Source organism: Heteronotia binoei, chromosome 15 (assembly GCF_032191835.1).
Source record: "Heteronotia binoei isolate CCM8104 ecotype False Entrance Well chromosome 15, APGP_CSIRO_Hbin_v1, whole genome shotgun sequence".
Taxonomy (NCBI): Eukaryota; Metazoa; Chordata; class Lepidosauria; order Squamata; family Gekkonidae; genus Heteronotia; species Heteronotia binoei.
Window position 1 is genome coordinate 18,396,990 of NC_083237.1, and position 9,186 is coordinate 18,406,175.

Sequence of the window (9,186 nt, forward strand, 5' to 3'; positions counted from 1 at the left end):
AAACTTTCAGAATTTGCATGGGCCAGGAAAAAAACAAGAATTAAGATGAAAATTCTGACTGATGCAAAAGAAAGAGGTGGATCCCAACTGCCTAATCTAAAGTTGTATCATGATGCAGTTTGCCTGGTGTGGATTAAGGAATGGATGACATTATCAAATAGAAAGTTATTGACATTAGAAGGACATGGAAATGTCTTTGGATGGCTTGCTTATATGTACTATGGGAAAAATAAGATGGATGGTTTCTTCTCACATCACTATATCAGAAATAATCTGTTAAATACCTGGTTAAAATATAAAAGATATGGAGACGAGAGGAAACCGCTTTGGAACGTACCAACAGAAGTAATAAAATTGTATTCAGATATTAAAGAAGAGAAGTGGCTAACCTATAATCAACTTCTAAAAATCCAAGGAAAAAAGGTGGAATAAAAACAATGGAAGAAATACAACATAAATATAATTGGTTTCAATTGTAACAAATAAAGAGTTTGCTTGAACAGGACATTAAGAACTAGGGAATAAGACAAGAACAAAGAGGACTGGAGAGAATGCTATTTGGAGAAAGTGAAAAGCTGATTTCAAGGACATACAAATTATTATTGAAATGGTCTATGGAAGATGAAGTAGTTAAATCACAAATGTTAAAATGGGCGATAAAGATAAATAAGGAAATACAGATGGAGTTGTGGGAATACCTATAGAACAACTATATGAAAATTTCCACATGTTATAACATTAAGAAGAATTGCTTCAAAATGTTATATAGGTGGTATATGGCACCTAAGAAACTGGCAAAAATGAACAATCAGTTGTCGGACAGATGCTGGAAATGCAAATGCCATGAAGGATCTTTTTACCATATGTGGTGGTCTTGTGAAAAGGCGAAGCAATGTTGGCAAATGATTCAGAAGGAGATTTGAAAAGTCTTGGGATATAATATTAAGAAAGCACCAGATACTTTCCTGTTGGGATTACAAATGGAAAAATTTCAAAAGCAATATAGAACAATAATTTGGTATATGCTTTCAGCTGCACGGACATTATATGCACAAATGTGGAAACAAGACAAAATTCCAGAAGTATGGGAATGGACTTTGAAAGTTATGCATTGGAGTGAAATGGACAAACTTACGAGAATCTTAAAAGAACAAGATTTAGAGAAATTTAAAAATGACTGGGGAAAGCTTCAAAAATATATTGAAAAACAATGGAAGGTTAAAGGACACTTGGTGATCTTTGGAAATGGTTAATATTTAAAGAAACGATGTATGGATTACAGTTTAAAAGACATGATTATTGGACTACAACCTTTTTTCGTTTCCCCAATGACTAAGAAGAAAAATTATTAAAATGGATTATAACCTTTGAGTGTGTATGAAAAAGATTTTATAATAGACAAAACTTTTTACCTTATAACAAACTAGATTAAATAACAATATGGGGACATTGGATAGGGGAGCATGTACTATTGGGGGTCACAAAAGGGTGGGGGGTGGGATGGAGAAAATGTGATATATGTGTATTAACATTTAATGACAAATGAAGATATGCTACTACAATATATTACAATAAATTGTTTTAAACTAGGAAAACAGCAGTTACCTGTGGAAATCACCTGGGAGCAGCCTATCTCCAGAAAGAGAGCTTTTTTGGGTGAGTAATTATATTGTCTTTGAGGGACAAAGCCACCAGATACATATGCATTCTTCCTTCCTATCAAGCCTATCCAATGCCTCACAACTGTACACCCCAAGGAGACACAGTGCTTATGGTGTACCGTCTTCTGGATAAAGCATCACATTGAATACTATTGAAGTGCAGAAAAGGGATCTCCAAGGCATATGGGGAAGAGCTTACAGGGCTCTCAGTACAGGGCCTACTGTAAGCTCCAGGAGAATTGGCTACATCAGAGGTGTGTGGCCTAATATGCAAAGGAGCTCCTGCTAGAATTCCGCCCCTGGATGCCGCAGAGGAGGGTGGGGTCCCCAATATGGTGCCCATAGGCATTATGATGCCCACCAAAGTATATTTATTACTTTAGATTTCTACCCCGCCCTCTCCGCAAGCAGACTCAGGGCAGCTAACAATCAGTTCAAACATCTACAATTGCAATTTAAAAATGATAGAATACAATTAAAACATTTTATGGTGCTGTTCAACTTCAGTGGAGAGCCCCTTGGTGCAGAGTGGTAAAGCTGCAGTACTGCAATCTGAACTCTCTGCTCTTGACCTGAGTTCGATCCCAGTGGAAGCTGGTTCAAGTAGTCAGCTCCAGGTTGACTCAGCCTTCCATCCTTCCGAGGCTGGTAAAATAAGTCCCCAGATGACTGGGGAAGGGAATGGCAAACCACCCCGTGAAAACATTGTGAAAGTAATGTCACCCCAGAGTCGGAAACGACTGGTGCTTGCACAGGGGACTACCTTTACCTTTTTCAACTTCAGTGTAGGCGGGATCTTCTGACAGTGATCCTATGATCGTAGTTCCTCAGCAGTGTAGGATGGCAGTCCTCTCCTGGTTTAGTTGTTGAAGGACTGTTGAAATAGTTCCCTTTCGCAGGCCCTGCGGAATTGAGAGAGATCCCGCAGAACCCTTCTCGCCTCTGGGAGGACATTCACATTTCTGGTGCTGCCATCAAGAAGGCCCTAGCCCGTGCAGCACACAGTCTGGCCTCCCTTGGTCGGGGGATAAATAATAGCTTTTGTGTCCCTGAATGCAGTGCTCTCTGGGGAACATGCGGAGAAAGGCAGTCCTGTAGATAGGCAGGTCCCCAACCATAAATGCCTTTAAAGGTCAATACCAACACCTTGAAATGGACTTGGAACTCAATAGGTAGCCAGTGCAGCTCTTTCAGCACTGCTTGAATGTTTTCCCATCGAGGGAGCCCCAATAGCAGCCGTGCTGCAGTGTTCTGCACCAGCTGTAGTTTCTGAGTCAGGGTCAAGGGTAGTTCCATGTAGAGAGCATTACAGTGATCTATTCTGAAGGTGACCATAGCATGGATCACCATTGCTAAGTTGTCATGCTCCAAAAAAGGGGCCAGTTGCTGCACCTAGTGAAGGTGCAAAAAGGCGGATTTCGTAGTAGCTGCTATCTGGCCTCCATTGTCAGAGAGGATTCCAGGAGCACTCCCAGGGTCTTGACCTTAGGGACTGGAATTACTGGCACCCTGTCAAGAGCTGGCAAAGGGATCAACCTTCCTGGGCCACCCCAGCTCAGATAGAGAACCTCCATCTTTGTCAGATTCAGCTTCAACCGACTCAGCCTGAGCCAAGATGCTACGGCTTGAAGAGCCAGGTCTAGATTATCCGGGGTACAGTCGGACTGGCCACCCATCAATAGATAGAGCTGGGTGTCATCTACATACTGATGACATCCCAGCCAGTACCTCCTGACAAGCTGGGCAAAGGGGCGCAAATAGATGTTAAATAACATCGGGACAGAACCGCTCCTTGTGGCACACCACATACAAGTGAGTACCTTCGGGATGAGTCTTCCCCTATCACCATCCTTTGTCCCCGACCTTGGAGAAAAGAGGCCAACCATTGCTCTTTTGAGTTATACAGGGACAAGAGTGACCGAGCTGCCAGCCCACCAACCCACAAACTATCTGCTAAGAACAATCAGGAGGTAGGCAGGAGGCCTACCTAGAGATGCCAATCCCTAGGTGGGTGACTAGCAAGGGAGCCCCTAAGGGTTCTGTGACTAAACCAGCCTCCAATATAATCAACAAATTCTCATAGAAATTTATAAAGGAAACATAAACAACCACTTAAAGCAGTGAATTGTACATAAGGTGAAGTCATACAGTATGCACAGTCCTTTATAAGGACAAAATTAGGTGAAGTTATATTGCCCCGACAGTCGAAAGACGAGACAGACACAGGTGTTGGATTATAACCGGGCCGCTTTATTAAATCAATTAACCTGTAAACTCGGCAGGGATAAGACCTATCAGAACAAGCCCTGGGGTCACCCTTGACCCCGCCTTGTCCTAAGGACGAGCACCCCTGCCCCCAGCACAAACCCGCCGTAATTCGGGTTGTAACTGAGCGGCCAGGCCCCCAGCCATTCTCCACCTGGGCTAGCATCGATCCCCATGGAAAGATCCGCCCAGGTGAGGCTACCCGTGGTCTGCATTCCCCGCACTGAGCTGTGTAGCCCATCTGCGGTTCATACAGACCACCCGCACCACTGGTGCTAGGCCATAGGGGCTCCCCTGCAAATCCTGTGGGGCTCCCCTGCAAATCCTGTGGCCAAAACATCCCCCAGCCAGTGACCAACAACTGCAGAAAAAATTACAGGACCTAACACTACAAGGCAGTACAAGGTAGGCGAAAAACAACTCCACATGGGCCAATTATGTGAAGAAGAAAAAATTCCTACCTGGCCCCGAAAAAGGCGACCGGTCGAAACCTGTACTGCCTAGGGCGGGTGGGCGGGCAGAGAGCCAGTGGAGACGACAGACAGTCTGGGCGGAGCCAGGGCTTATAAAGCCCTGACCACGCCCCCCAACAGCTCGGGAGCATCCGACTGGCGGTCTGCTCCTCCCTTCATCCGTGGGGGCAAAGACGGCACCCAGCTTGATCGCGGGCGAAGCCGGCTTAGCTGGGAAGGTGCCGAGCCTTGCCCCCACAGTCGAAAGAAGAGACAGACACAGGTGTTGGATTATGACTGGGCCGCTTTATTAAATCAATTAACCTGTAAACTCGGCAGGGATAAGACCTATCAGAACAAGCCCTGGGGTCACCCTTGACCCCGCCTTGTCCTAAGGGCGAGCACCCCTGCCCCCAGCACAAACCCGCCGTAATTCGGGTTGTAACTGAGCGGCCAGGCCCCCAGCCATTCTCCACCTGGGCTAGCATCGATCCCCATGGAAAGATCCGCCCAGGTGAGGCTACCCGTGGTCTGCATTCCCCGCACTGAGCCGTGTAGCCCATCTGCGGTTCATACAGACCACCCGCACCACTGGTGCTAGGCCATAGGGGCTCCCCTACAAATCCTGTGGCCAAAACATCCCCCAGCCACCGCCAATGCCAAGCCTCTGCTTAGGCATTAGCGCCCCACCGGGCGGCCCAGAGCCGACCGCAAACCCTGCCGAATTTCTTCCAAAAAGGCCCGGTTGCCCAACTCCAACAGGTGGACACCATCCGGCCGATACAGGTCAGCATCCTCGACCCGTATGGCCGGATGAGGCAGGAACAAACCCAAACCACCCTCCATGGCTATCTGAAGAGCCCTATTAACCTTGCGCCTAGCGCGCTCAATCCCCCCAGGCGAAAGGGCATACCTCCACACCCTGCGTGGCAGAATAGCAGACCACACTAAAAGCACCCCCGGCCATCTCCATCTGATTTCTTGGAGATCAGCCAGGGCCTGCTGCGAGAGAGCCTTCCCTCGCAGCATCCCAAGGTCGTTCCCGCCCAAATGAACGACAAGGATGTGTGGAGGCCTGCCAGCCCTTTCCCTGAACAATAGGGGCATAATTCCGGGCCAACGTAGGCCCCGCCGTCCCAGCCATTCCACGACAGCCCAAGCACTGAGCCCCAGCTGGGTACCAACTGAAGACCGCCGAGCTTGATGGGCAGCCCAGAATACCATGCTGTGCCCACAGATGAGAATACGCCGTCTCTCACCCCGAGCCACAGCACCTGAAAAGACAGAATAGTGTTAAACCGGTGAATCAAAACCAGTAAAGCCCAAATTTGAATGACCTCTAACTAGGCCACCAATAGGCACCCTTCTAGGCCAACAACGGGCGCACATATGTCTTAAAGGCCGCTGACCGCCATCTCCCAATCCGTTGAATAGTGGATGGCGTGTAATCCATTGAAGCCGCTGTGGAGGCAGCTCCAATGCGAAACGAATGTGTACCAAATTTGACCCCCCTCAGGCCAATGGCAGCCAATGCTCGACTCGTCACAGCCCAAAACTGAAACTTGGTGAGCGGGGATCCATCCTCGTGCAGGAAAAAGGGGCCCTCCACACAGCCCCGGACCTGAATGTAATGTGTAACTGCCTGCACCGGACATAATTCCTGTACCTCACACGGACCAATTGTTATGATGGACCCCCGCTGCCTCTGGTCAGTCTTGGACCGCCGTAGCGTCAAAATGATCTGCCCCTGGACCATTTTGACATCCCCGGCTTGCAGCGCCCGACGGGACACGTCGGTCTTGGATTGCAAAACTAATTCGCTGATGCGCAACGCGCCAAAAAAACGCCAACAATGATGCCGCGTGAAACAACGCGGCCTCAAAAGGAGAAGAACAAATAACAGGCCAGCATCCAAACAACCCCTTCAAAACAGCAGGGGAAATGGGCTGCCGATTGTCAGAACACGGGCCACGCTCCCTGGCCCAACCCTCCAACATCTTCCTAATACGGAAGTCGGACGTATTGTCCACAAACCCCTGGGCTTTACTCAAAAAGGCCAAAGCAGCCAGTTGGCCCCTAATAGTCCTAAGCCCCAAACCCCTTTCCTTCTGGGAAACGCTGAATTGCATAATGTGGGCCGTGGGAATCGGCCAGCAATCCGGCAAATCAGCCGCCCTCCTGAACTCCCAGAATTGGCAGGCCGCTCTATTGTAGGCCCTTCTGGTGCTAGGCGCTAAAGCCAACTGAATGGCCCTACCGGCTTCGGCTTCCCAAGCTGCCATAGCTCCCATGGCATCAGCGCCGGCCGTGGGTCCGCTTCTGGGGCGAGCTGCCGAAAACGCTCCATCTGTTGACGAGATAGAGCGTCTGCCACCCCATTGCAGACACCGGGTACATGCCTCGCCGTGAACAAAATGTTCAACTGGAGGCAACGTAGCGTAAAGGCCCTAACCAGATTCATCACCACCTTGGATTTTGAGGTCAAGGAGTTGATAACATGTACCACTGCCATGTTATCACACCAGAAGAGCACAGAATGGTTGGCAAGCTGCTCACCCCAGAGCCAAACTGCAACAAGGATAGGGAAAAACTCCAAAAATGTCAGATCCCTCTCTCTCGGCTTGACTTCGCGAACGAAGATTTAAGAAGGGTACAATAGTCCACGTCTGCTGCAGGCTCGCTGGTGGCTGACAAGACCAATGCGGGACAGGCAGGTCCGGCCACAGTGGCTGCAGGGAAAAGTCTGATTTAGGGTTGGTGCTGTAGCAGTGCGATTCTTCCTCAATCTCCTTTTGTCCTCAAGACCAGCTATGCGTGCGTTCTCAAAAGAAGAGACAGCCTGGTGGATGGTGTGCCTCCATGCTTTGCGATCTGAGGCTAGGTCAGACCACTGGTGATGGTTGATGCGACAGGTGCCAAGGGATTTCTTCAAGGAGTCCTTGTACCTCTTCTTTGGTGCCCCTCTATTTCGATGGCCGGTGGAGAGTTCGCCATACAGGGCAATCTTGGGAAGGCGGTGGTTTTCCATCCTAGAAATATGCCCTGCCCAGCGCAGCTGCGTCTTCAACAACAGTGCCTCGATGCTGGTAACCTCCGCCCGCTTGAGAACTTCAGTGTTGGTCACAAAGTCACTCCAGTGAATGTTGAGGATGGTGCGAAGGCAGCGCTGATGAAAGCGCTCAAGGAGTCGCAGGTGATGACGGTATAAAACCCACGATTCGGAGCCGTAGATGAGGGTTGTCATCACAACCGCTTTGTAAACATTGATCTTTGTGCCTTTTTTCAGATGCTTGTTGCTCCACACTCTTTTGTGCAGATCCCTAATGAGCCCGCTATCCAGCCATTCTGCCGGCCACTGCTCTGCACACCAGTGCCCTCTGAAATAGACTCCAAACCCGGTCGACCCTGAGGCATCGGAGGAGATCTGAAGCTCAGCTTCAATCTTCAAATCCTCCCTCCAAAAGGAAACACCATTGAATTCCTCTAAAAACCTAACCCATACCTCCAGGTCCGCCCGCATGCCCGCAGATTTCTGGACCCTATGGTGCAGGAAGCGCAACTGGCACATAGCGTCGCAAAGACGCCTCAAAAAGGCCCTACCTGGTGCCACAACTTTGCAAGCAAAGTTGAGGTGACCAACCAACTGTTGCAGGTCCAACAAAGAGACCTTGCGCCTTACCATCAGGGCGGCCAACCTAGCCTTAAGGTCGGTTACCTTCGCCTCTGGCAGTCGAGAAGACCGGCTGAGCGTATCCAGCTCAATACCCAGAAAGGTAAGCACCTTACAGGGCCCCTCTGTCTTCTCGTGTGCCAGGGGCACCCCCCAGCTCATCAGCCAGCCCCTGGAAGGTGCGTAGCAACCTGCCACACTGCCCAGTACCCGGAGGACCCACGAAAAGGTAGTCATCAAGGTAATGCGCAGTGGCAGTACACCCAGTCTTGTCCCGTAATGCCCACTCCAAGAAAGAATTAAATCGCTCAGAAGCTGCGCAGGATATAGAGCAACCCATGGGGAGGGCACGATCCATATAAAATCTGCCCTCAAAACAAAAGCCCAGGAGCTCAAAATCCTCGGGGTGAACTGGCAAGAGGCGAAATGCCGACTTGATGTCGCATTTTGCCATCTCCGCCCCCACCCCACAACCTGGCACTATCTTGACCGCCTGGTCAAAGGAAGTGTACCTAACCGAACATAGTTCCTCTGGAATGGCATCGTTAACCGACGCCCCTTTGGGGTAGGACAAATGGTGTATGAGGCGGTACTCCCCGGGTGCTTTCTTTGGCACCACTCCCAAAGGGGAAACCCTCAATGCTGGGACAGGCGGAGTGTCAAAAGGGCCCAGGACTCTGCCCTCTTCACACTCCTTGGCGATCTTAGCTCGAACAATGTGCTCAAGACCGGCCACAGACCTGAGGTTGGACGCAAAATAAGGGGCCCTAGGCCCCTGAAATGGGATCCTAAAACCAAATGAAAACCCGTCCCACAAATATTGCCCATCTGACTTACGTGGGTACCTCCTCAGTAGGTTACTGAGTACCCTCAGCCGAATGGGACTGGGACCCTTTACCAGGGGGCTGCTGTCCTGCACTGTCACCACCAGGGCGCTTGCCCCCTCCCCTCAGCTTTGATCTACTACAAGCCGACATGGCGTGAGGCCCGCTACAGAGCGGGCACTCGTGTTTGAACTTACAGGGCTTCCTAGGGCACGCTCCTTTGGAAGCGAACTCCCAACAAAGCATCCGGGTTTGAACCGGCTGGCCCGCCGCTGGGCAGGCCCCTGTAAGCTGCAGCTGCTTGTGAACCAAAT